General features: G+C 39.8%; 1 long non-coding RNA gene across 4 annotated transcripts in view; it reads left to right on the top strand.

Annotated features, from left to right (window-relative positions):
* The first annotated feature begins 938 nt into the window (after nt 1-938).
* LOC120406621 overlaps nt 939-25,386 on the top strand; it is a 61,198-nt gene continuing 36,750 nt past the window's right edge. The window contains exons 1-5 of one of the 4 annotated variants that reach the window (XR_005599420.1): nt 939-1,038; nt 3,486-3,553; nt 4,507-4,597; nt 7,005-7,117; nt 8,859-9,122. This is a non-coding gene — a long non-coding RNA (uncharacterized LOC120406621). Of the gene's footprint in view, nt 1,119-3,485; nt 3,554-4,506; nt 4,598-7,004; nt 7,118-8,858; nt 9,123-25,386 lie in introns of those variants that run through there. The other 3 variants (XR_005599416.1, XR_005599417.1, XR_005599419.1) reach the window with 3 other exon arrangements.

The following is a 25,386-nucleotide window of genomic DNA, read 5'->3' on the forward strand; positions in this document are numbered from 1 at the left end:
CAAATCATTAGGTGCGAGCCTGGTTAATCTATCCAAAGCAGAGAATAGTGGAGTGGAAGGAGCCAGGCTGACACTAACAGGTTTGTTAAAAGAATGGAGCAGAATAAATGAAACACTTAAAAAAAATACAGTTCTTACAAGTAATCTGAGTACTTTTCAGGCCAAAGAGGAACTCCAATTACTTTCAGTTATTTTTCTTGCCAATCTTGTCTTGATTGTGAACAATATAATGGTAGTCATGGTAGCCTGCACAGCAACAGCCTTACTAAGCAAAGTAATCAGTAATCAATTACTTCCAAGTAATCAGTATTATGTACCTGTAACACATAATTTTTCTGATCCAGTAATCAGTAATTTGTAATAGATTGCTTTTTATCAAAGCAACTTTGACAACTGTTCTAGTTTTTCAGCTACTATCCTGCCAGTGTGAAGTTTCATTCTGTAATTCTGGATATGAATGTACATCTCAAATTCTATTCATGTAGAGAACCAGTGAATGTCTCTTGTAAGTATATATGGGGTTCAGGTATTGTGATTAACACAGCAACAAGAATATACTGCTGTTATACTTTTATATTTAATTGTTATTGTGAAGCGGCCTGAAAACTGCTAGAAACAAAGTTTCACAACTAGGATGGGTCAAAATATTTTCAACAGACCAGTTTTCTGTCAGAAAACGTTGTTTCGTCTAAATGGAAATATTTTCTGGGAATATGTCAAATTTTGACATATTTTTTTCCAGCGGAAATGTTTTGAACTGGAACATCAATTTGAAATGAAAGTGTGTTTTATTTCATTTCCTCTTTCATTTTGTTTGGATTTCATGTTAAAATATATTGTTTTTGTTGGTCAGTTTCCCTGTGTGTTCTTTCACTGGATGAGTGCACATTGTGAGGGTGTGGGGTTGGTTCAATGATGTCACAGTGAGTGTGGAAGCTCTCTGTTAGCAGCCTGGTTCAGTCATTGGGAGCAATGATGAGGACATTAGTGTATGACCGTGAAACTGTATCTTTGGCAGAAGGGAGCAAGGCTTACCAGGTATTCTCTCTGTTTGACCCCTGCAGAGGCTGGGTGGAGTTATGAAGCCATGATTTCACCTCACAAAGCCTGGCCTTCTGGTAAGGATGACAAGGAAGTGTAAGCAGTTTAGATCAGATTCAGCATTTGTCTAGTGACTCCCAAACAATACCCAAAAATATCTTTTCTGGACACTGCTCCCACTACAAGCAGCATTACATTATCTCTCCCACAGACCCCATCTGACAGCTTTGTTACTGAAACCAGGAAACCTCATCATAAAGTTGCTTGGAAGCAGTATTTTGCCATGGGAAAACTTAGACTGGAAAAAAGACCAGCTCTTGAGACTTAGGCTTGCCCAGCAGAGAAGCTAGTGTGGAAGCTCTGCACCATGAATCCCAGAAAGTGAAACCAGATTGCCAAGAGGAGGAGTCAGCAGTATCCACTTTGCCTGAGGGAGAGAACTCTGTAGAGGAATATTTGCCTAAAGCACAACTGACCAATCAGGGTGCTGATGTTAGTGATAATGAGGATGATGAGGAGGAAGGTAGCAAGCTCCAGTTAGTCCAATAGCACATGAGGTTGATTCTCTCTTAGAGGCTGACCATCAGCAGACCAGCGCTAGTCCTCAAGAAATATTAGTGTCTCTCTTCATTGCACAGATACATCATAGACAACTTTCTGCATGCACAGGCAGAAATCTAGATAGTGGAATTACAATTATATTAAAATATTCTAAACAGGATTCTGTGGATCAGATCCTCATCTGGTGTAAATGAGTATAGCTCTATAACTTCAGAAGAATGGCGACAATTTAGAGCAGCTCAGGATCTGCCCCTTCATTACCTTCTAGAACACTATGCATAATACATTTTACATAAATATATTATGTAGCTCTTTCTCCATACCCATCTCTGCTTTCATCTACATCCAAATAGTAATTATCTACTGCTCCTCCATTCCAATAAATGTTTAAAAGTGTAGGAGGTAAAAATCACATCTCACTGTGCAAACTTAATGTTATGTATTATTAGGCGGTTTAGCTCCTGCAAAGTAACCAACATGGTACATGTCTCAGAAAATGTGGTTTGAAATGAATGGCATGTTTTAGTAGGGCCTGGTGCTTTGGAGATGACATGCACTAGCTGCTTTAGCAACAGGTAGGGTAAGGCCAGGACTACACTAGAAACTTAGGAGGACATAAGCCGTATTGAGTCGATCTAATAATCATAGAATCATAGAATATCAGGATTGGAAGGGACCTCAGGAGGTCATCTAGTCCAATCCCCTGCTCAAAGCAGGACCAATCCCCAACTAAATCATCCCAAGCAGGGCTTCATCAAGCCAGGCCTTAAAAACCTCTAAGGATGGAGATTCCACCACCTCCCTGGGTAACCCATTCTAGTGCTTCACCACCCTCCTAATGAAAAAGTGTTTCCTAATATCCAACCTAGACCACCCCCCACCACAACTTGAGACCATTGCTCCTTGTTCTGTCATCTGGTACCACTGAGAACACTCTAGCTCCATCCTCTTTGGAATCCCCCTTCAGGTAGCTAAAGGCTACTATCAAATCCCCCCTCACTTTTCTCTTCTGCGGACTAAATAAGCCCAGTTCCCTCAGCCTCTCCTCATAAGTCATGGGCCCCGGCACATAACATGTGTGTCTATACTAACAAATCCATTCTGCCGACGTAACTGTCCTGTAAATTCAACTTCTGAACTCCACCTCCATGAAAGGCATAGCTCTTGATTCCATGGGTCAACATGGGGATAGTGCAGACACTGCATTGTGTAATTCGAATGAATTGGCCTCCAGGACGTGTCCCACAGTGCTCCGCTGTGACTTCCCTGGAGAGCATTTTCAGCTCCACGGCATGTCAGCCAGGTATACAGGAAACAGCTGTGTGGAATTTTCATTTCCTGTTTGATCAGCATGGAGAACTCGCCAGCACAGCTGATCATGGAGACTCAAGGCCACAAATGCACACCAGCATGGAGTGCACAGGAGGTGGTGGATCTTATTGCTGTGTGAGGAGAAGAGTCTGTGCAGGCAGAGCTCCAGTCCAGTAGAAGAAATGCTGACATCTATGCCAAGATTGCACAGGGCATGGGGGGAAAAGGGCTACACCAGGGACACGCAGCATTGCCGTATGAAAATAAAGGCACTTTGGCAAGTGTACCAGTAGGCAAGGGAGGCAATTAGTCATTCTGGTTCTGCCCCACAGTCATGCTGTTTTTATGAGGAGCTGCAGGTGATTCTCAGCAGCGACCTCACCACTACCCCAAAACACTTCTGGGATAACTCCCAAGAGACACGGGCAACCTTGAGCAACAACAAGGATGACATTGTTGACAAGGAAGAGGAGGAGGAAGAGGAGAATGAGAATGTGAGGCAGGTGAGCAGAGGATCCATTCTCCTCGACTGCCAAGAAATGTTTTTAACCTTGGAACACATCTTTTCACAGGACTAGTTGGTGGCGGAGCATGATTCTGTGGAAGGCACCCCTGGGGAGTACACATTTCCAGTATAACTGTAGGGTTACATGCTATTATTTTTTATGTTTAATTTGAACGAAAAAGTATGTGTAGTGGGTATCAGTTGCCACTCCAGTTATGCAGAGGGTATGCTCTCAGAAAAAGACTGTTTATATGCATTGAGATGGCCTGGGAATCCTCCACGGAGATCTCTAGGAAGCTTTCATGGAGGTACTCTGCAGTCCTCTGCAGAAGGTTTCTGGGAAGGTCTGCCTTATTTTGCTAATCTGAGAGAAGCATCTATGTTTGACTCCATCTCTAGCAGGAGTTTGTCCTTGGGTGAAAGTGATTAAAAAGTTCAAAAAGTAATTAATAATAGAATAATTCTGTATCATTAATTGTATTGAATGTATGTATTTATTTAGAATGATAAAGATGCAAAAAATTTGTGTGATTTTTTAATAAATATAAGAAATAAGGCATTTTTAATGAAAAAAATCAAGAACTCATACACTAAAGATTCAAGTTTAATGACAATACAATTGCGATTAGTGAAAATTATACCTTCTTCATGGATAGTCAGTAAGAGCCTTGGATGGCAATTAATAATTCCCCTTCAGAATTCTAACTTGAGGATGAAAAACTGATGTTCAAAGAAATTGATAAGTAATATAGTACAAGCAGCCTTGATAGTCTGCTTCATAAGAAGTCCATTTCCAGTACCACAGTCCAACAGCAAACACCATTAGTAGTGCCATAAAGCTGCACGTGTTATACACAATGCACATATTTCTTACAGCTGTGTATGGATGCAAGAGGCAACATTTGTAACAACCATACAGTCTGCTGGAGGTCATAAAATATTATGAGTTCTGATGTGGAAGAACATTTTGGAAACCACCTGCTTCATTTTATTACCAGCTGCTCACCCAGGCTTTGTTTAGTGTTATGGATACTGTAGATATGTTATATTTATGATTTCTGATATTTTTTTTAAAATGGTTATTTTAGAGTCCAAAGGCCAGATTCATCCCTGAACTCAATGAACATCAGCAGTTAATTCTAGGGATAAAGCCTGCCCTTAGTTGGTGAAGTTGCACAGGTAATGTGGGGAATAAAGACAACAACAGGTTACAGAAGATGATCCACACACCTGTGATGCACATCATGACAGGGTTATGTGTTCTGTGGGCCATTCTGTTGATGCAGGATAGAACTGGTCAAGAAGGGCAGGAATGGGAAGAGGGTTGGGGTGCAGAGTGAGTAGCAGGTGTAAAATGCTGCATAATGCTGCTCTTTTAGAAGGCCACTGTCATTGTCCTGGTTAAATCAATGGAAAAACTCACAATGATTTTAGGGAAAAAAGGATCAAATGGTAAAGAGCAATGTGTGTCCCCAGCTTGTACATGCTGTGCAACTTATGCCACAAAGGTCAAACCAAACCATCTGAATTATAGACTTCACAGGGACTGTGAAGCACTGATGGATCTAATAACCAGCATCTCTCCTAGTATGTATTTAAATAATAGACATCCTGCCTTGAAGCTACACATGCTTTCTTTCCTTCCAGAACACCTGTGTAAGATGGGACAAGCTTAGTCCTATATCTCTTATGTGTGTTTCCCATTTCGTATATTATGTTTCAATGCCTCATTATTCCTTATCCTCTTCCCTGAGTCCTTGGTTTTCCCAGACTTGTTCATCCTCAAGTTCATCCTCTGGTGAGACATCTTTGCTGAATTAATTATCTGGCTATCTGTTCAAAACAATCTGTGGAATTTAATATTCTGGTATTTAATAGATCCAGTGTCTACTAAAACATTTATTTTGAACTAAGCAAGGTTCACGTTAGACTGATCCTAATTGTATTTATTCCTGCTTCATGTTATGTCACATCACATTCATCCACAATGAAATGTGGAGGAACTCCGAGTCAGCAATGTAGGGTAATGCAATGCAACAGAGAAGGCTTTTCTTTTTACTTCAGACAGACTGTTTTTTGTTTGTTTTTTTTTATTGGTAGCCAATATGTAATATTGTTAACAGAAAGAAAGCAAAATAGAAAGATCCCAGAAATCTCTGAAGCTGCTGGAATTATTGATCTTAAACCTCTCCAGCTGAAGTTTGAATTCCTGGTATTTTGATGTGACTATACAGAAAAAGTTCCATCTCTTATCTTTATTTTTCTTTGCTATCACTGAAGTGTTGGGGGTGTATGGGTAGTGTTATTAGGATTATTTATTAGCATACGTATGATATACTTTGTTTTTTAAAGTTTCTTTCTTCTAAGGGAGCTAACTTCGCTTTACTTCCATTTTGTCTCTTCCAAGATGCTGAAGGTCCAAAAGATATCAAATAAAAATCAGAACAGTCTTCCCTCTATGTTATAGTATTATCAGTGCTGCAGCCTGGCTTTATGGAGCACTGGGCTTCTAGAAATACTACCTTTTCGACTAGATGCAAAAAAACCCCCAAAATATAACAACTTTTTTTTAAAATATCATACACCTTGTTTGTTAAGGGCAGAAGTTCAGACCCAGTATCTTGAATTCAATTCTTGGCAGGTTATGCTACAGAATTCCTGTCTTACTTTGCATAAGTCAAATAACCTTTCTATGCCTCAGTTGCCTCAGTTCCCTATCAATGAAAATGGAAATGAGAAGACTTCATTAGTCTGTCTTGTGTATTTAGACTACACTTTTTTTGTGGCAGTGTCCATCTCTTACCATGTTTATGTTCAGGCTACAGCTCCTAGCACAGCAAGGTTAGGCTGAGGCCTCTAGATGCTACTCTAATATAAATCAAAGTAAATATTAATAATATAATCTCAGAATTAATAACTTCTAAGGAAAGTTTTACTTATGCAATGATTAAAACCAGTGCTTAAATTGTAACAAAAGAAATGTCAGGGCTCAAGCAATTTTTTTACGTTGATAGCTGATGCGGCAAAACCAGAGGTTCTGGGGCTCAGCCCTGGTAAGCCCTGGCACAAATTAATCACTGCCTAAAACTAACATTGAACTCCTGAAATTATTTTTTTTATCAGAATATTTTCCCATTTTAATTAAATGTAACTTGTCATATGTCCTCTTTTGAAGTTTCACACTAGTATTCCTTGTAGAGAATAAGAAGTTGTAGAGCAGGTGTCAGCAACCTCTGGCATGAGGCTCACCAGGGTAAGCACCCTGGCAGGAAGCCGTGGCCAGCACATCCCTCACTCGCGCTGCTTCCCGCCTCCCACATTGGCCTGGGATGGCGAATTGTGGCCAGTGGGAGCCGCGGTCCGCCAAACCTGCCAAAGCAGCAGGTAAACAATCTAGCCCGGCCCACCAGGGTGCTTATGCTGGTGAGCCGCGTGCCAGAGGTTGCTGACCCCTGATCTAGGGCTAGAATTTGGGAAATAATCATTTCTAATTAAAAAAAATCAATCTTTTTCAAACATGTGCTGTATCTGCAAGAAGAACTTGTAGTACACAGTAACTTTGTGCTTTATCTTATGTTTCTCACAGTGTTTTGCAAGTGGCATTCTGCAGCTACTAAGGATACAGAAAACTTATGGCTACCGAACAGACACAGAAATGAGAGAGCCTCTTTTCCAGCTAATGAATTCATGTAACTCTGTGTATGTTAATAGGAGTTACACATGTACATCAATGGGTGAACAGAGCACAATAATATCCCTAAATATTTGTAACTAGAGTTGTAAAAGGACAAAAATATGCTGTCCCTGGATAGTATTTTTGGAAATGTAAAATATAATAGAACAGCTCAGCTAATAGTTACCATACATTACAGGAAAATACATATCTGGAAACAGATATTTGATATAACTATACAGCTTGGTGAATATGAACTAAGAATAGGTCACACAAGAGATAGTAATGAATTCAGATTAATCCTTAAGAATTTTACAGATTCATAGATTCCAACGCCAGAAGGCACCATTGTGATTATCTAGTCTGACTTGATGTATAAAACAGGCCATAAAACTTCCCCAAAATAATCCCTAGAACATATTTCACAAAAACATCCAATCCAGATTTTTAAAAGAAGAAAAAAAAAGTCAGCTATGGAGCATCTACCACAATCCTTTCAGAAATAAGTCTTAATAAAATGGACCATATTATATTGTATTGTACTAATAGTTCTAAAATTAAATCAAGGAGGAGTTCTGCTTGAATCTGATAATACAAAAAGACCTCATGAAACTTAGACAGTGTTTTCCATTCTCAAATGTTTTACAACTATTAATTAAATACTTCTCAACCTCCTCATGATGTAGGTAAATATTATCTCTATTTTAAATGGGAAACTTTGGCAAATTAATATCTTCAAGGTCTCCAAGCAGATGAATGGCAGAATAGAGACTAGAAATCAAGAATTCCTGGTTCTCACTGCATGTCCCCTCCTCTAGAAAATGCCGCTTTCCTCTAATATTATACTGGGAGTTTAGAGTAGTACAGAAATTTCACACCATGGAAATGGACATGTTGCCCAAACAATATTAAGTGGAAAATGAGAACAGAAAAAAATACATAAGAAAGTTTTAAAAAACCACCAAGAAAATAACACCTGAGGGCTTGTCTACACAGTGGAGTAATGTATCCTACATGGGTGTGATTTCTCTAGTGCATTAACATATTGTCCATTAATTGGTGAGCTTTAGTATAGTGCTGTTTGAAACAGGACTGCATTAAAGCATACTAGAGAACCTTTAGTGTGTTCCTGCAGAGTCAGACCAAATAATGCACAATACACTAGTGCGCTTTAAAAATCGTACCCTGTACACCACATTACCCCACTGTGTAAACAAGCCCTTTGAAACAAGGGGAAAGCCCCCCAAAAACATGAAAAGATTTAAAATCAAGGGACTATCCCAAGTATGAATGAAATAACAAAGAAGTTAGAGTTCTAGCCATAGTAACCAAATAATTTAAAAAAGGCTAATTCATTATTATTCATATTAAATGAATAAAGAAGCCACAGAATATCTCCTAAATGGAAGGAAAAGAATGAGTAGAGCATAAAGATGAAAAAGGACATCTGAAGACTTTCCATAAAAGCAAGTAAAAGTATTGTAGGTAAGGGCCCAGAAATACATGGGGACATTTAAATCCAGTTGCCTTAATAAAATGTCTACGGTGATTTGGGAAATGTATCTAGAAAAAAATTATGAATTCCACTTTGAGTTTTATGAACTGTCTGTACATACCTTTATCGAACTGCAAACTCTATTTTGATTATAATGCTAGCTTGCCTTTTCTGTTGTCTTTTTATCCATTTTGGGATGAAATTCCAAAGGGTGGTGACACAGGTTTAACAATGAAGGATTGTTGAACCTTGATAATCTTCTATTCAAATAGAAGCCCCTTGGACAAAGAAGATGGCTAGTCCAAGAAAACCTGCTCACCCAGGTAGGCTGGTATTACCTGGTGGATGACTTGGATTATCTGATGAGGATGATCAGAGGGCCACCTGACAAAGGGGATGGCAACTTCACAGAAGGAGGGCTTTCTTATCAACCATCTTAAGGAAACATAAAAGAGACCAGAAGCAGAAAGCTGGGTTATGTGGAAAGGGGAGGATCCTGAATACCCCAGAGGACTCTGACCTAAACTGAAAAAATGTTCCAGCATGGTGAGAATGATGCCCAGAAGGGTATGTAGGTGTTTCATTGTTTTGTCTGTACTCTTAGATCTCTTGTGTCAGCTAAAGTAAAGAGCGAGTCTTTCAGAATCCCTTTAAATTTGTATTATATGCATCAACTATCACATGTCCTTGGAGAAGTAAACTGTAAACCACAGTGCACTGGAGAACTCGCTTTGTTTAAAATAAACAGAGCACTGCTTAACTTCAGTCTGTCAGTTTATAGACACAAATCTATTAATACCTTTTTTTAGAACTAGGAAGATTTGGTTAAGCCACCCTCTCCCAATCTCCTATTTAATTAATCGGATGAAGATTACGGATTCCTCATATTGCTTGTATACCCTTAAACTGTACCCGCTCCAACAACATACATTGTTTACCTGTTGGGTCATCTTAGATTGGCTTCTTTTCACTGCTCAAGATAACTAGGGTTCTTTGTTGGCCCAAACACCAATGTAACTTTATGTATTGAGCCACTTTAGATATATCTACCAATGATACCCATTTTCTTAAGTGTTTTGCTGAATTAGAGCTGCAGTTCTTTACAATCTAAGAAGGCAATATGGTGTGTTAGAAGGGGAGGGGGAAATAGAGCCAGTGGATGAAGTGGCACAGTTCTAGCAGATTTTGTAACTTAGTCTTTGGAAATGTGAGAAAGAACTTGAACAGAAAGGGAAGAAGGAATGGGAAGAAAAGCAGTACTTTAGAAGTTAGTCCAAGGGAAGACACTTCTTTGCAGAAATAGCTAGGTTCTGATTTCTGTGGAAATGAACAAACACAATGAAGATCAGCTGACCAGCATTAAAAAACAGGCATTCTGACAACCACACAATTAATTACATAACCAAAAATGTTGAGTTGCATATATATACACTCACATTTTGTAATCAGACATTGTTGTTTCTTTCTCTTCTCCTTTCATCTCAGGGAGGAGAGTCACTATATGTTTCCTAAAGGCATGAGGAATTCTCCTTGACACTGTATGTAGGCGGATTTCAAACACGTTCACTTCAGTTGTATGCAGCATTATTTTCTGGAACAAAGGATTCTCAATTCCTTTCTTAAATGTTGATGAAAAATCTGAGGCATTCAAAAAACTAAAATGTGCAATCCTTACTTACTTTGGTGAAGACATATTCATGTGAGTAGAGTCTCATTCATGTCAGCAAGCCTACTCCTATGAGTAAGTGCTGACCAATAAAATAATGATTGAAAAACTGAGACACAAATAACGTTGCAAATGAATGTCAAGACTGTACTGCTCAGGCAAAGCCCATAGCATTGTGTGATGTAAAGTCAAACATCTTCAGGAAGAGAAGGGTTTATGCCTATTATTGCATCCCATTCTGGGATATAGTTTATTTCACCTGCACAGCTTAATTAATTAAGCTTCAGTCTTGATTAAAAAGAGTTGACAGGTTTAATGCACAGTAAGGCTTTTGATCTCTTTAAATTGCAAATAATATTCTAAAAGACAAAATATATCAAGAGGAAGGCCAAAAGTGCTTGTGTCCTGAGCTCTGAACACTTGTGCATTCCATTGTTGTTTAAGCATACATCTTCCAATTTAATGAGAAATTCTACTGTACACACTCAATATGCAATTTTTGAAATTATCCTCACTTTGTTAAATGAAAATAGGTTGTTTCCACTCCAAACCTCAAATTAAGTAAAGGTTTTGTTCCTAATCCAGGACTGCATTCATGCCAGCTTTCCACTTTCAAACTTCAGCTGTTTTTTATAGCCTTTTTTCAAAAGAAAATGTAGTTAGAATTTTTGTAAGTGAGAAAAATATATTTTCTCTTCATTCATCAAACAGGCAAAGGGATTTAATTCGAACTTTTCAAAACAATTTACCTTCAGGCAGAAATCGAACAGGGAAAATGTCAGCCCAAAGCTGAACATTTTAGAAAGTTATAAACAAGTGAAAATGAGCAGGTTATAATAAACATTTTGCTTTATTAAGTATATCTGTCAAACCGCTGCAAGAGCATGGATAATACTGAGTCAACTTTCTTGGTTTAAAATAAGTTTTCCTCCCATAACTATGATAAATACAGAAGTTAAATTAAGTAATGCATTTCTAAACAGGTGATAGTCAATAGTTAACTTGCACATACATGATATACAGAGAATGCAGTGTTGCAGTCCATTGTCAAAAGTTGTTATCAAATAGCTTAAGCCCAAGAATAAAACAGTGTGGATATAAAATAGACATCACAACTAGTTTTAGTGTGACTAGGTCATTTTGAGAGGTGCTTACATAGTATGATGATGTTGAAGGCTGTATAAGTACCTCAGTATGGCTCTAAGTACACGGAAAGGCAAAGAATGTGGGACATTGCTCCAGACCTGGAAGAATGCCCTTTCATACCAGACTTTTTGTTTCTATTTTAAAATAAACATAGCATTATATTTCCTGTAAATCTGTTAATTTCAAGCATTTCATTGTGGATGCCTAAGAATTCAAGATGTTCTTGGGTAAAGGGACTACCCAAAGGACTCTACAGAAATCTTGGCATCATCATCCCCTCACTGTCCTGATTTTGTAACAAAACAACAAGAATACATCTAGTAAAGCCAGTAACTGCAAACTGTGCCTTTACGTCCTGGAGGCAAACTAACTAACATTATTTGCTTTGATCACCATGAGACTGGATCATTCCATTCTTGGGCAGACTGTAAAGGCCACCCAAATACAAAAGGTAGATTAATACACAATGGCATATGGTAGGAAGAAGAGCACATCACACCAAAGCTCCACATTCTACTCTAGCTGCTAATTCAATACTGAGTCATTGATGTTCTCTTTAAAGCCCTAAATAGGTTTTGGGTTTAATTACTTCAGATCTTGTCTCGCATTTCAGACAGTTGTGATTAATAAGTGAAGGTGCCTATGTTTGAATTTACAGGGGCCAGATACACAAAGATACTTAAGGGCCTAAACCCCAGATTTAGAAACCTATGTCTCAGATTTAGGCACTGTGTGATCCACAAAACCCCTACTTGGCCGTCACCTAGCCCTGTTGGTGTCTAGGCTTACTTGGTGCCTAAATATTCAGGAATATTGGAAAACACACAAGACACCAATGAAGCATCCCTTGCACACTTTTATTTCTACTTACAAAACCATCAGTAAACACCTATCTGGTGCTCTCAGGGCCATTACTAGAAATTAACATTTAATTAACATTTACAATTAGACTAATTGGATGCTTATCATATACTGATAGCCACCTACTTCACAGCAGACATTGTAATAAATAAAACCCAGTGCGTAGTAGCCATGACACTAAAAAAACAGTAAGGCTCAGATCCAAAAAGGGATTTAGGTTGTTGTCTGATCTATTGACTGTATATTGATTATGTTGGTTACTTAAAAATCCCCAATTAACAAAGTAATTAGACCTCTGATGTTTGATAGGTTCTAGTCCCAGAATCAGGCTGAATAGTATTAGCATTACTGTTTGGCTGGGAACCCCCACGTGCATGGTCGCAACACTCACACTTAAGAAAAAGTTGAGTTTTCAACAATTTTAAGAACACTGTTAGTAAAAACACAAATGTTCCAATCTGAACAAGAACGTAGCAGTAGTGCAATATTAATTTGACCTCCTGCATTATATCAGGTGTATATTCACACAATTCTTGTAGAGGCCTAGATGTGGATAGGCAGGGGGTGGTCCATGGGGGCCCTATCTCTGGCATGCCCTGTCTCTGGCATGCCAACCTAATCCAATTGTTGAGAACTTGGTGGCCTAGATGATGGTTGGACCTATTATAGGTTCTGATGGCGACCATGAATATTCATAAGAGTGTTCTTCCTCCTTTGCCCATAATTAACTGTCTCCCCCTAATAATGTTGGGGTGTCCACATCCTATAGGTTGTATTAATTATCCCAAACATATTAGCATATACCTCAATTGGTTACTATGGAATCTTGCGCTTATACATCTGTTGATTTTTCTATTCCAAAATACCCAAAACTGGTGTCAACTGACTTCCTGCGTTAACCTGTCAGTGTTTTATGCAAGATTTCAGCAAAATTGCATATTACAAAATAATATCTTATGCCATCTTGTGACTTAGGATCACTGCTGGCCAACTAAGGCTCATAGGCCTAACTGCCTTATGCTAACCACTTAAGATAATATTTTACAGTTTTGAGCCTGTAGGTTCCTTGCATTACTGCCAAACATGATACATTGTTTTAAGCTAACTTAGAATCTAGAATCTATAATGTACCTCAAGATGCTACAAGACACTACTACAATGCCCCAAACCCCTGTCCAGCTGCTGCCTAACTGTGTAGGTGCTGAAACTCACTTGACATCTACATTTCTACTGTAAATTTTTCTACATGCTTAAATGTCTGCCTCTGGTCATGCACTCTACTGCCTGAGGCAAGCATCTGGGAGCCTTTCTCATCCCTAAACTCTAGAATATCCCTCAGATCAGGTGAAGATAGGTGGGGCAGAACCTAGCTTATCTGTGCCCTCAGAGCATGCCTAACTCCATACAAAACCAAGAGGGAGAGCAGAGAAGGAGGTGCTGAAAGCTTTCCTTATCACCGTTAGCCCAGTGATTAGGGCATTCACCCAGGATGTGGGAGACCAGAGTTCACTTCTTTCATCTATATGAGGAGAAGGGATTTGAACAGGGGTTTCCCACTTTTCAGGCCTGTGCCATAACCATTGGGCTATGTGCAAAAGTAAGTGACTCCATAGTCTAATGGTGAGGGCATTCCTCTGAGAGGTGTGAAAGCCATATTCAAATTCCTTTTCCTCCTCAAGCAGAGGTGAGAACTGAAGCAGTGAATCCCACATCCCAGGTGAGGGTTCCTGACTGTGGATCTCAAGCAGAGATAGGCCCCTCCCTCATTCAAAATTTAGATACCTAAATCACAGAGACACACCTCTTTTGCTAATATCAGCTACTAATTAACATAGGCAGTTCTCCACCTAACACACTGGCTTTTGTGGATCCCATTTTCAGGTGCCTGTCTTTCTCCATGGGTATTTAGGGAACCTAGACTATTGACCCAGGGTTGGTGGACTTCACTGGATGGCTAGGTGTCTAAAGGTTAGATGCTGCAATGCAAATCCTTTTGTGGATTTGTCCTTGTCCCTTACAATTCCTAAAGCTCTTGAAGAGATTCTGCTTCTAAAGACACAGTCTCTCTTGCACGTTGTCCTTGGAGAGATCTACTTCTTTACTCCTCGGCCCCTTTACTTATAACTGAGAGTCAATTGCACCATCTGGTTTTAATATGAAAAATACAGTAGTCCTTCTCAAACACACGCTTATTGCTTTAAATACCAATTTAGATATGAAATAACTTTTACCTGGGCATTTCCTATATTAATGCTATTCCCTACAGTAAGTTTGCAAAAGTTTAGGCAATTCTGCAAATACTAAGGTAATGGCATCTATTTATCTAAGGCAAAATTGGCATGTTCTTAAAAGGCAACCTCTGTAATTTTAAATTAATTATTAGCTTAGTATTGGGTGACTTAAAAAGTAAGCATTCAAAATACAAGTACGATTCTGTAAAAGCAGGGCTTGGAAGCGGTAGAAAGACAAAATAGTGTTTATTGAAATAATTATGTGTACAGCCGTTTTTGACATTATTTCATCAGGCCCTCAGTAGCCTGAGGCATACTCCCACACAGTGTTTGACAGGCAGAATGAATACTTTTGAGTGATGAAACACCACTTTTTTAGCAAAATACCATGTTCAGTTATTTGGAGGAGTGTGTGTGTGGTGGGGAGGATGGTTCAATTAGATGCATAATGGATGATGCCAGAAATTAAACAATTTGTTAAAAGGAGTTCAAACCACCTTTATGCTCTGACTTTTTATATTAACTGGAACTAATGTGTAGTTTGGGGATAATGTAGCTCATATTTTCATCAATAGGGATACATCCTAGTAGAGAAAGTAACTAATTTTTATTTGGTCCTTTACAGCAGAACTTGCATACAGTAATTGCTTGCACATTTCCCAGAGCTAAATTTCCTATCTTTATGAGTGAAGCTATTTTTGTGGATAACAGGATGAATTTTTATAGTCTCAGGTCATCTTTGCTGAAATGCCAAAATGTTATTAGTTTCTGATATTTTTGACATCCACTTTCATTCTTTCACTAACTCTTCATACACAGTTATTCATTTTTCTGCCTCAAATTTGTATATGTATGAGATCCATTTCTGTCATTATCCGAAGTTTTATCTTCCTAGTAAAACTTAGGGGTGTCACAAATCTTCCGTTCATATATGAATCTTTTTTGGGTATTTGTCTTCAGCTGAACACAAACCTTAAAACAATTCAAAAGAACTAATATTTACAACATTTGGGGGTCATGGAGGATAATCAACTAAAAGAGCTGGTCTTGTAGCACTGTGGCCAAAAGAGCTAATGTGATCCTGGGACGCATAAACAGTGGAATCGAGTAGCAGTACAGAGGTTATTTTACCTCTCTATTTGGTGTGGTCCAACCTCTGCTAGAATACTGTGTCAAGTTCTAGTGCTCCCAATTTAAGAAGGATGTTGATAAATTACAAAGGGTTCAAATAAGAGCCATGAGAATGATTAAAGGATTAGAAACCATGCCTTATAGTGATAGACTCAGAAGAGCTCAATCTATTTATCTTAACAAAGAAAAGTTAAGGGGTGATTTGATTAGTCTGTAAGTATCTATGTGGAAACAAATATTTAATAATGGGCTTTTCAATCTAGAAGAAAAAAAGTATAACATAATTCAGTATCTGGAAGCTGAAGCTTGACAAATTGAGACATGGAGATAAGGCATTAATCTTTGACAGTGAAGGTAATTAACCACTGGAACAATTTACCAAGTGTTGTGATGGATTTTCCATCATTGACAATTTTTAAAACAAGATTGGATGTTTCCCTGAAAGATCTGCTCTTGGAATTATTTTGGGAAAGTTCTATGGCCTGTGTTATACAGGGAGTTAGATTAGATGATCACCATGTTCCCTTCTGACCTTGGATTCTATAAAAATGACTGCCACCACTTTTAGTAAATTTCAGCTCCTTGAGAAAACAACCTGCTAGAACCAGAAACCTCCCTCCTACTGGCCAATTTCCTTTACAGTGCAGAGAATTCCTTCCTTTCTCCTACGGCTAGCCAGATTCCCTGCTCCCCAACCCAATCTTCCACAGTCTCTGCCTTGCTGCCCTCTAATCCTGCTGCTAATCTCTCTGCATTTATTTTCTCTATGATATTTTTACACTCCATATTTCACTTTTTTTTAACTCTGTCCTTCTGTGTTGCTTTTTCAGGTTCTTTTAAGCAGAATTGAAACCTAACTTTTGAATCCAACAGGCCCTGATCCTTGACCACATTCTGACAACTTTGTGTCACTCCATTAGTGCTAAGTGGCCCTAAACACAGTGGTTCTGGCTGCTGTAGAATCTCCCCTATGTAGGGAAATCCTCAGCTGATGTACAGGCTTTGTAGCAGCTCTTGCACCACACTCTAGGCTGCAGGTGTAGGTGGGATTCTCCTATGACCATCTAATCAGTGGCTGTTCTAACAGGTCCTTGGGGTCCTTGTCAGCTGATGCAGGTTAAATCAGCCTTCAGACTACTCTTTTGTGTCAGAACAGCTCAGGGAAGAGCACTGTTATAATTTCCTCTCCTCAGAAGTGCTGGGCAATCTTTGACTGCAGCTGTGAATCCAACACTAAATATTTAAATGGGTTTGACATTAAGCTAAACACATTTTTCCATTCCTAATTGTCATAATGCTTATTAACTAGGGATAGATTTCTGAATAAAAATGTGAACTGTATTTTTTCTAAATAGCATCTGTTTGCCCTCTGAATTCTACTTTTGGGGAATATATAAGACCAATTTAATTTCTTTGTTTGAGGACTTATGGGCAGAGGCACTGACTTCCCGAACTCCCAGCAAGTGCTCGACCTCCACTCTGCCCGAGGCCCCACCTCCACCCCTTCCCCGTCAAGCTCCCACCTCTGCCCTGCCTCTTCCCACCTCTGCTCTGCCATGCCCTTTCCCGCCCCCTCCTCCGCCTCTTCCTGCTCCCACTCCTCCCCCCCCCAGCGCCTCCTGCATGCCTTTGAACAGCTGATCACAGTGGGCGGGAGCTGCTGGGAAGGAAAGGGAGGAGCAGATCTGCGGGGCTGCTGGTGGTTGCTGAGCACCCACTATTTTTTTTTCTGTGGGTACTCCAGGCCCAGAGCACTCACAGAGTTGGTGCCAGTGCTTATGGGGGACTTAATAATATCTTTCTGATAGTTCTCTGCCTAGAGAGCAATTTCACTCCATATAAAATAGACATTCAAAAATGATATTTTATATTTTTAAGGGCTCGGTCTAGACTATAGATTAATAAGTGTATTCTATCACCTTGGTCTGTAAGTGTTTATATCTGCATAAATGAAGAATAGATTGTTACATATGTGGGAAAAATTCAGATTATCTCCCAGACTTATATCTTGTTTGACCAATTTTAGTCCAGAGCAACATTTCATGATAGAACTACAAAACTCTGTAGAGAAGAATCTCTAATGGAAGTACAGCTTTAACAGAATATTATTATTAATTTGTATTGCAGTAGCATCTAGAGGGCCCCAAATCAAGGTCTGCATCCCTGCTGTGATGTGCACTGTATACATATTACAATACTACAGTCTTGAGTCTTGGCCTCAAATAATTTGGTCTAAGTAATAGTGCAACTGGGCTACACTGATTGTTTATATGAAGGATACCAGTATGCTATTCTCTCTCCTTTCATTGTTTGTTTAGATATATGACAGTCATTTGTAGTCATAAGAAAGAGTTATTTTTATTCTCTTGACTCTAAATAAAATGTGTTCAGGACATTTTCTGAGGTTGTCTAAATCCTAAAGAAATTATGCATTCATTTTTCATGAATTTGGATCTATCGTGAATAATTTATTACTTTTTCCCAAGGTCAAGAGATACAATGCAATCATTGGATGTGGTGAAAGGATTAAAAGTGTGTCATGTCTAAAAATGTTTTACTTCTTTGGCTTAAAACATATGGCTTATTCATTTTTTATGCGAGTGCCTGCTCACTCCATTAGTAAATATCTACTGTTCCATATAGCTGCACATCTTTTCATATGTTATAAGAAACTATGTTTCCTCACATCATGATCAGTTTGTGGAAACCAACATAGTTAATAAAAATATTTCTTTTCATACTAATCTGATCTGCAATGAAGTGCAGTACAGAACCACTGCAGTGCAAAAGGGAAAACAAAGTCTAATATGATCTGATGTTCACTATCACAATAAGATCAGTGTTAATTATGTCTCATATTAGCAAACATTGTATTGTATTACATTACAATACATCAGGTCCTATGAGGGACCTTATTATCATACTTAAGGAAACAAAGATACATCAATTAAAATAATAGCCCTTATTTGATCCAGAATAATTCTTTGTTTGTAAGTGCAGCTTTTAGATGCATTTTGGGCAACCACTCTGATCTTCCTTCATCACCATTTTTTCTTTCTTTTTTTTTTTAACTTGCCAATTAACAGGCAGTTAATAAACTGTTATCAACTACATCTGAAAAATATTAAGAAATCACAGTGCTATTGGTAGCAATTCCTTCTCTCTGTGGGTTAAAGTGATTTGCTTAGTCACTTATTGAGTGGAACAGGACTGATACACTGGAAGTCATTCGGACCTTAGAGAGCCCAGAGCAGATTATCATGAAACAATATTGATGGTGGGTGTCTCAGCAGGTTCTTTATTCTTCCCTCAGAGTAAGGAAGATGGAAATCAAGTAGTCACAAATGCGAAAAGGTGAATTTAGATTAAAATTTTGTCAAAAACCCCTGGGACTGCTCCAAAGTTTATGGAAGCCAATTAGATTATTTCCTTTGATTTAGTGGGTTTTGGATGAGGTCCTAGATACAGGTATCTGATGTGTAAATTGGCCCAATTAAAAAAAAAGATAAAAAGGATACAGTGGTCTGAGAAACTTATTCAAAATATTAGGAAACAGCCCTATTTGTCTTTGACTAATCTGGTCAAGTAGCTGACAAAAAGAATCAACAACAATTGCTAACAAACCTCTTCTCTGTTCCCAAGCCCTGTTTGTGCTCTAACAACAGTTTTAAACATCTGCTTAAATCTACAGGCTAAAACGTGTATTGTATTTTGTTAGGTCTGACTTCACTGGAGTAGCATATTTCTTGAAATGGAATAATAAGTATAGGTAAAATGAAAAGAAGAAAGTTCATTTTAAAGTTGGATATTTCATGAAACATCTAATTCTTCTCTCCTTACATACTCAGAGTTTCAGTGGCAATCAACAAGTTGTTTGGGTACACTGGGAATGCAGAATCAGCTCCAAATTTTACTCCAAATAATAGATCACTTTTTCCTGATAAAACTGATTTTCCACTCTTCAAATTCAACATTCCTATAACTGTTTTAAATGTAGCAATAAAACAGTTTGGGTGAATTCCTTAAATATTTCTAAAACTAAAGGCCTGTTCCTTGAGGTCACTGGCAAAGCTCTAATTGTTTTCAGTGGCTGCAGTATTGGACCTCTAAATGTTATACCTCAAAACTGCCAGAATCTAACCCAACCCAGGTTGGAGAAATGTGTAGATTTGTACAGCATCCAGCATGATAGCTCCCAATTCTATTGGGGCCTTGACATTTTGCCATTTTCTCTATTTGTGTATCAGTCTATAACCAACCACAACTCCTGGCAAGGTCTTTTGCTTTTGCAGTTCTCTAATGGTCCTAATGTAATTCCTGGCATACTAGTTTCAATTGCAAAAAATGAAGCTGAATGCAGGTTAAGTTGGACAAGTGAAATTTTATTGAATCCTTTAGCTCTGTTCATGTTTCTGAGTTACTTCCAACCTAAATTCCTGCATTCCCTCTTTACCCAGTGACCCCTCATATCAGGAATATTGCCCATCTTCATAATCATGCTGCAGCTATTAACAGTATCCCTTTCTTTGGATTAAAAAAAGGAAACCAGAAGTTGATGTTTTACAGGCTTTTTGGTATGTTCTTCCATCACATATGACATTACTTCTCCTATTCCACATGGGGAAGCATTACAAACTAACTTGATGGGCAAAGATGCATTGTAAAAACTGTAGTGGCGTCAAGTGGTTCCTCCTGGTGAGGCCACCAGAGGGAGGCCACTCCATCTCACTATGCCACCTAACAATCAGTAATCAATTGGTAGGGGATTTGCAAGGTATAGTAGAAGTCAATGGTTTAGGGCCCCAGACCCTTGGGGCGGGGTCTGGTAACCAGCATTCTATCACACAAATTCCCTTGCTTGGGAAGAGAGCAAACACTGTCAGGCTCTAGCTCTTTGGGCAGGGCAGAGCAGTTATCAGTCTTTAACCCAGCCTCCCTGGCTGGAGCAGACAGCAAACAAACACAGGTCTTCCAGCCTCAGGTGGGTAGGCTGTCCCCAGAGGGGTGTGGTCAGCAGCACATGGTAGGGGGACCCAGGCCCACTCTACTTCACCGGGTCCTAGCCCACTGGGTCAGCAGGGATTCCACCACAACATGCTAACTCAACTCTCAGTACCAAAGCCAGATTAATATCTGGTTTTCCTGAGCTACTTTCTACCCCATCAGTTTGCAGGGCTCCATTGTTCACAAATCCTCTGTCTCCTCGGGGCACTCAGTGGACAGCAGTCCCAGCAGCTCCTCTGGGTTTACAGGGGATGATAGGGGCTTCTGGCTCCCACACAACTGAGCTGGAATCCCCACCTCTTCTACTTCCTGTCCCACGCTTCTTCTGGTGCAGGGGGCAGGCCTGGCCTGACTCCTCCCACCTGGGGCAGGGAGTGGTTCCTGCCAGTCAGCCGCAGAGGGAGACCACTCCATCTCACTACCAGGAACTTTTCGGATGATTTAACTTAGCTTCTTGGCCTTATCAAAGTCCCAGTACAATGTGTGGACCAGTATCATTTCTGTCCACTATGAAACAGTTTATTTGGAGAATGTAGTACTGTTTTTGTTTTAAGAAAAAATCTATGGTAGTAACTGACCACCTCCAGAAAGGAAGTAACTATAACCCTTTTTTTTTTTTGGTTGGGGGTGCCCTATCAATAGTTCCAGCTTTGTGATTTATGGAACTGATTTTTATCAGAGGTATAGCAAATTGAATCTTTGCAAAAGTCACATTTTTGGCTTATTTTCTCTAATAACTTACTCAAACAGCCTTGCAAGTACCTTTTGTGGGATCTCAAGGTGCTCTAATCACTCACTCCTGTCACCAGTATATCGTACAAGCAACACTGAATACCAGAAATACTCTGTTAACACCTGGTCCATGACTAGCTGCCAAATGCTGGGTGCAGATGCTATTCCAGACACTAGTTTGTTATACTGAAATATTCCCTTATGTGTTAATTGTGAGGTTAATTGTCACCGTTTGCACTCTCCATTTGGGCTAGGTCAAACATGGAGAAATGCTTACCACCTCCTAATGAAATAAGCAGGAGGAGGAGGAGCGCCTTCATAACTTTTAGTCCAGTGACTAGAGTACTCACCCGGGATGTGAGATCCTTGGTTGTAGCCCCCCGCCTGAGAAGGAAAAGGGATTTTGAATTAGAATCTACAACCTCTCAGGTATGTTCCCTAACCATTAGGCTGAAAGAAATGAGGGGGGTCCTCTTGCTTCCCCCTTCCCATTTCTTGTTAAAATATCATAGGCACCTAACACCAAGAGAGGGTTTGCAGCTGAGAATCTCAAGCAGGGAGAGATCCCTCCCTGCAGCCCGAACGTAGGAGTTGGGTTCCAAAGGGGAGAGTTTAGCACACACACCCTTGGCTTAACATTCCCAGTTAGCTAGCTTAGGTGAGGCGCAGCCCAGCATGCTGGCTTTTTGTGAGTCTCATTCTGAGGTGCCTGTCTCTCCTCCTTCACTGTATAGGGAGCCTTGGTGCCAAACTCAGGCTTTCTGAATCCCAGTGATTTGCTAGGCACCTAAAAGGTAGGGGTGGTGACTTGCCACTCTCAAGAAAACCAACCTGTGTTCATATAGCTGGAAACATTTTAAACTTTTGCTTATTTCATAAATGTTGAAAGGGTTAAATCATTTATGAAATGCAAATATTAGAGAGATAAGGTGGGTGAAGTAATATATTTTACTGGGCCAACTTCTGTTGGTGTGAGAGACAAGCTTTCAAGCGACACAAAGATTTTCTTCAAGTCTGGGAAAGGTGCTAAGAGTGTCACAGCTAAATACAAGATCAATAGTTTAACATTAGAATCATAGAATCATAGAATCATAGATCAGAAGGGACCAATATGATCATCTAGTTTGACCTCCTGCAAGATGCAGGCCACATTAGCCGATCTCCCCACTCCATTAGCAAGCGACCCCTGCCCCATGCTTCGGAGGAAGGCGAAAAACCTCCAGGGCCACAGCCAATCTACCCTGGAGGAAAATTCCTTCCCGACCCCAAATATGGCGGTCAGCTGAACCCCGAGCATGCGGGCAAGACTCTCCAGCCATATCCTCTGGAAAAAGGTTAAGAATAACATATCATTGACCCATTGTACTATTTACCAGTGTGGCACTTAATTAACCTATTGACTAAGCCCGGTATCCTATCATACCATCTCCTCCATAAACTTATCTAGCTTAGTCTTAAAGTCATGGAGGTCCTTCGCCCCCACTGTTTCCCTCGGTAGGCTGTTCCAGTATTGCACTCCCCTGATAGTTAGAAACCTTCGTCTAATTTCTAGCCTAAATTTCCTAACTGACAATTTATATCCGTTTGTCCTCGTGTCCACATTAGCACTGAGCTGAAATAATTCCTCTCCTTCCCTGGTATTTATCCCTCTGATATATTTAAAGAGTGTAATCATATCTCCTCTTATCCTTCTTTTGGTTAAGGAAAACAAACCAAGCTCCTCAAGTCTCCTTTCATATGACAGGCCTTCCATTCCTCGGACCATTCTAGTGGCCCTTCTTTGTACCTGTTCCAGTTTGAATTCATCCTTCTTAAACATGGGAGACCAAAACTGCACACAATACTCCAAATGAGGTCTCACCAACGCCTTATATAACGGGACTAGCACTTCCTTATCCCTACTAGAAATACCTCGCCTAATGCATCCCAATACCGCATTTGCTTTCTTAACGGCCACATCACATTGCCTGCTCATGGTCATCCTACGATCAACCAGGACTCCTAGGTCCTTCTCCTCCTCCGTTACTTGCAACTGGTGCGTCCCTAGCTTATAACTAAAATTCTTGTTAGTCATCCCTAAATGCATAACCTTACACTTCTCACTATTGAATTTCATCCTGTTACTAATACTCCAGCTTACAAGGTCATCCAAATCTCCCTGGAGGATATCCCGATCCTTTTCCGAATTGGCAATACCTCCCAACTTGGTGTCGTCCGCAAACTTTATCAGCCCACTCCTACTCTTGGTTCCCAGGTCAGCAATAAATAGATTGCATAAAATTGGACCCAAAACCGAACCTTGAGGAACTCCACTAGTGACCCCCCTCCAACCTGACAGTTCCCCCTTCAATACTACCCTCTGCAGTCTCCCCTTTAACCAGCTCCTTATCCACCTCTGGATTTTCATTTCAATCCCCATCCTTTCCAATTTAACCAGTAATTCCTCATGCGGTACCGTATCAAACGCCTTACTGAAATCTAGATATATTAGATCCACTGCATTTCCCTTGTCTAAAAAATCTGTTACTTTCTCAAAGAAGGAGATCAGGTTGGTTTGGCACGATCTACCTTTCGTAAATCCATGCTGTAAACTATCCCAGTTGATATCGGCCTCCTGCTCCGTAACCACTCTCTCTTTTAAAAAAATTTCCATGACTTTGCATACTACAGATGTTAAACTAACAGGCCTGTAGTTACCCGGGTCACTTTTTTTCCCCTTCTTGAATATAGGAACTACATTAGCTAATCTCCAGTCCAACGGTACAATCCCCGAATTTAGAGATTTATTAAAAATCATTGCTAACGGGCTAGCAATATCACTCGCTAGTTCCCTTAATATTCTAGGATGAAGATTATCCAGGCCCCCCGATTTACTTCCGTTAAGCTGTTCAAGTTTGGCTTTCACCTCCGATACCATAATGTCTACCCCCATATCCTCATTCCCATCGGTCCCTGTATCACTATTCCTTAGCCCTTCATTAGCCTCATTGAAGACCGAGGCAAAATATTCGTTCAGATATTGTGCCATTCCAAGATTATCCCTAATCTCCACTCCGTTCAAAGTTTTAAGCGGTCCCACTTATTCTTTCTTGGTTTTCTTCCTATTTATATGGCTAAAAAACCTTTTGCTATTGGTTTTAATCCCCTTCGCTAAGTCCATCTCCACCCGTCGTTTTGCCTTTCTCACTGCTTCCCTACACCCTCTGACCTCAATAAGGTAGGTTTCTTTGCTGATCCCTCCCATTTTCCAGTCCTTGTACGCTTTCTGTTTTTTCTTAATGACCCCTCTGAGACGCTTGCTCATCCAGCTCGGTCTAAAACTGCTACCTACGAGCCGTTTTCCCTTTCTTGGGATACATGCCTCTGACATCTCCTGCAACTTCAACCTGAAGTAACCCCAGGCGTCATCTGCCCTTAGATCCCTAAATATGTTAGGCCAGTCTACTTCCTAACTAGTCGCCTTAGTTTAGTAAAGTTAGCCCTTTTGAAATCATAAACCCTAGTCTCAGATGCACTATTGATTATCCTCTCATTTATTTTGAAATGAATTAGCTCATGATCACTCGAGCCAAGGTTGTCCCCTACAACTATTTCCTCAACAAGGTCCTCGTTGCTCACCAAAACCAGATCTAAAATGGCATCCCCCCTCGTCGGTTCAGCAATCACTTGATGAAGGAATTCATCAGCTATCACGTCTAGGAAAAGCTGAGCCCTATTATTGTTACTAGCATTTGTTTCCCAATCTATATCCGGGAAGTTAAAATCCCCCATGATCAAGCAGTTCCTATTAGTGTTTACCTCCTTAAAAACATTAAAGAGCTCTCTATCCGTCTCTAGGGTAGATCCTGGCGGTCTATAGCACACCCCAATCACTATCCCGGGTGAGGCTCTAGTAGTTTTCTTCCCCAATGTGACCATTACCCAGACAGACTCTGTATTATCCATTGCATTGCTAGTTATTTCATTACATTTCACCTCATTATTGATATACAATGCTACTCCCCCCCCTTTACCTTTGCATCGGTCTTT

Source organism: Mauremys reevesii, linkage group 5, assembly GCF_016161935.1.
Source record: "Mauremys reevesii isolate NIE-2019 linkage group 5, ASM1616193v1, whole genome shotgun sequence".
Classification (NCBI taxonomy): Eukaryota; Metazoa; Chordata; order Testudines; family Geoemydidae; genus Mauremys; species Mauremys reevesii.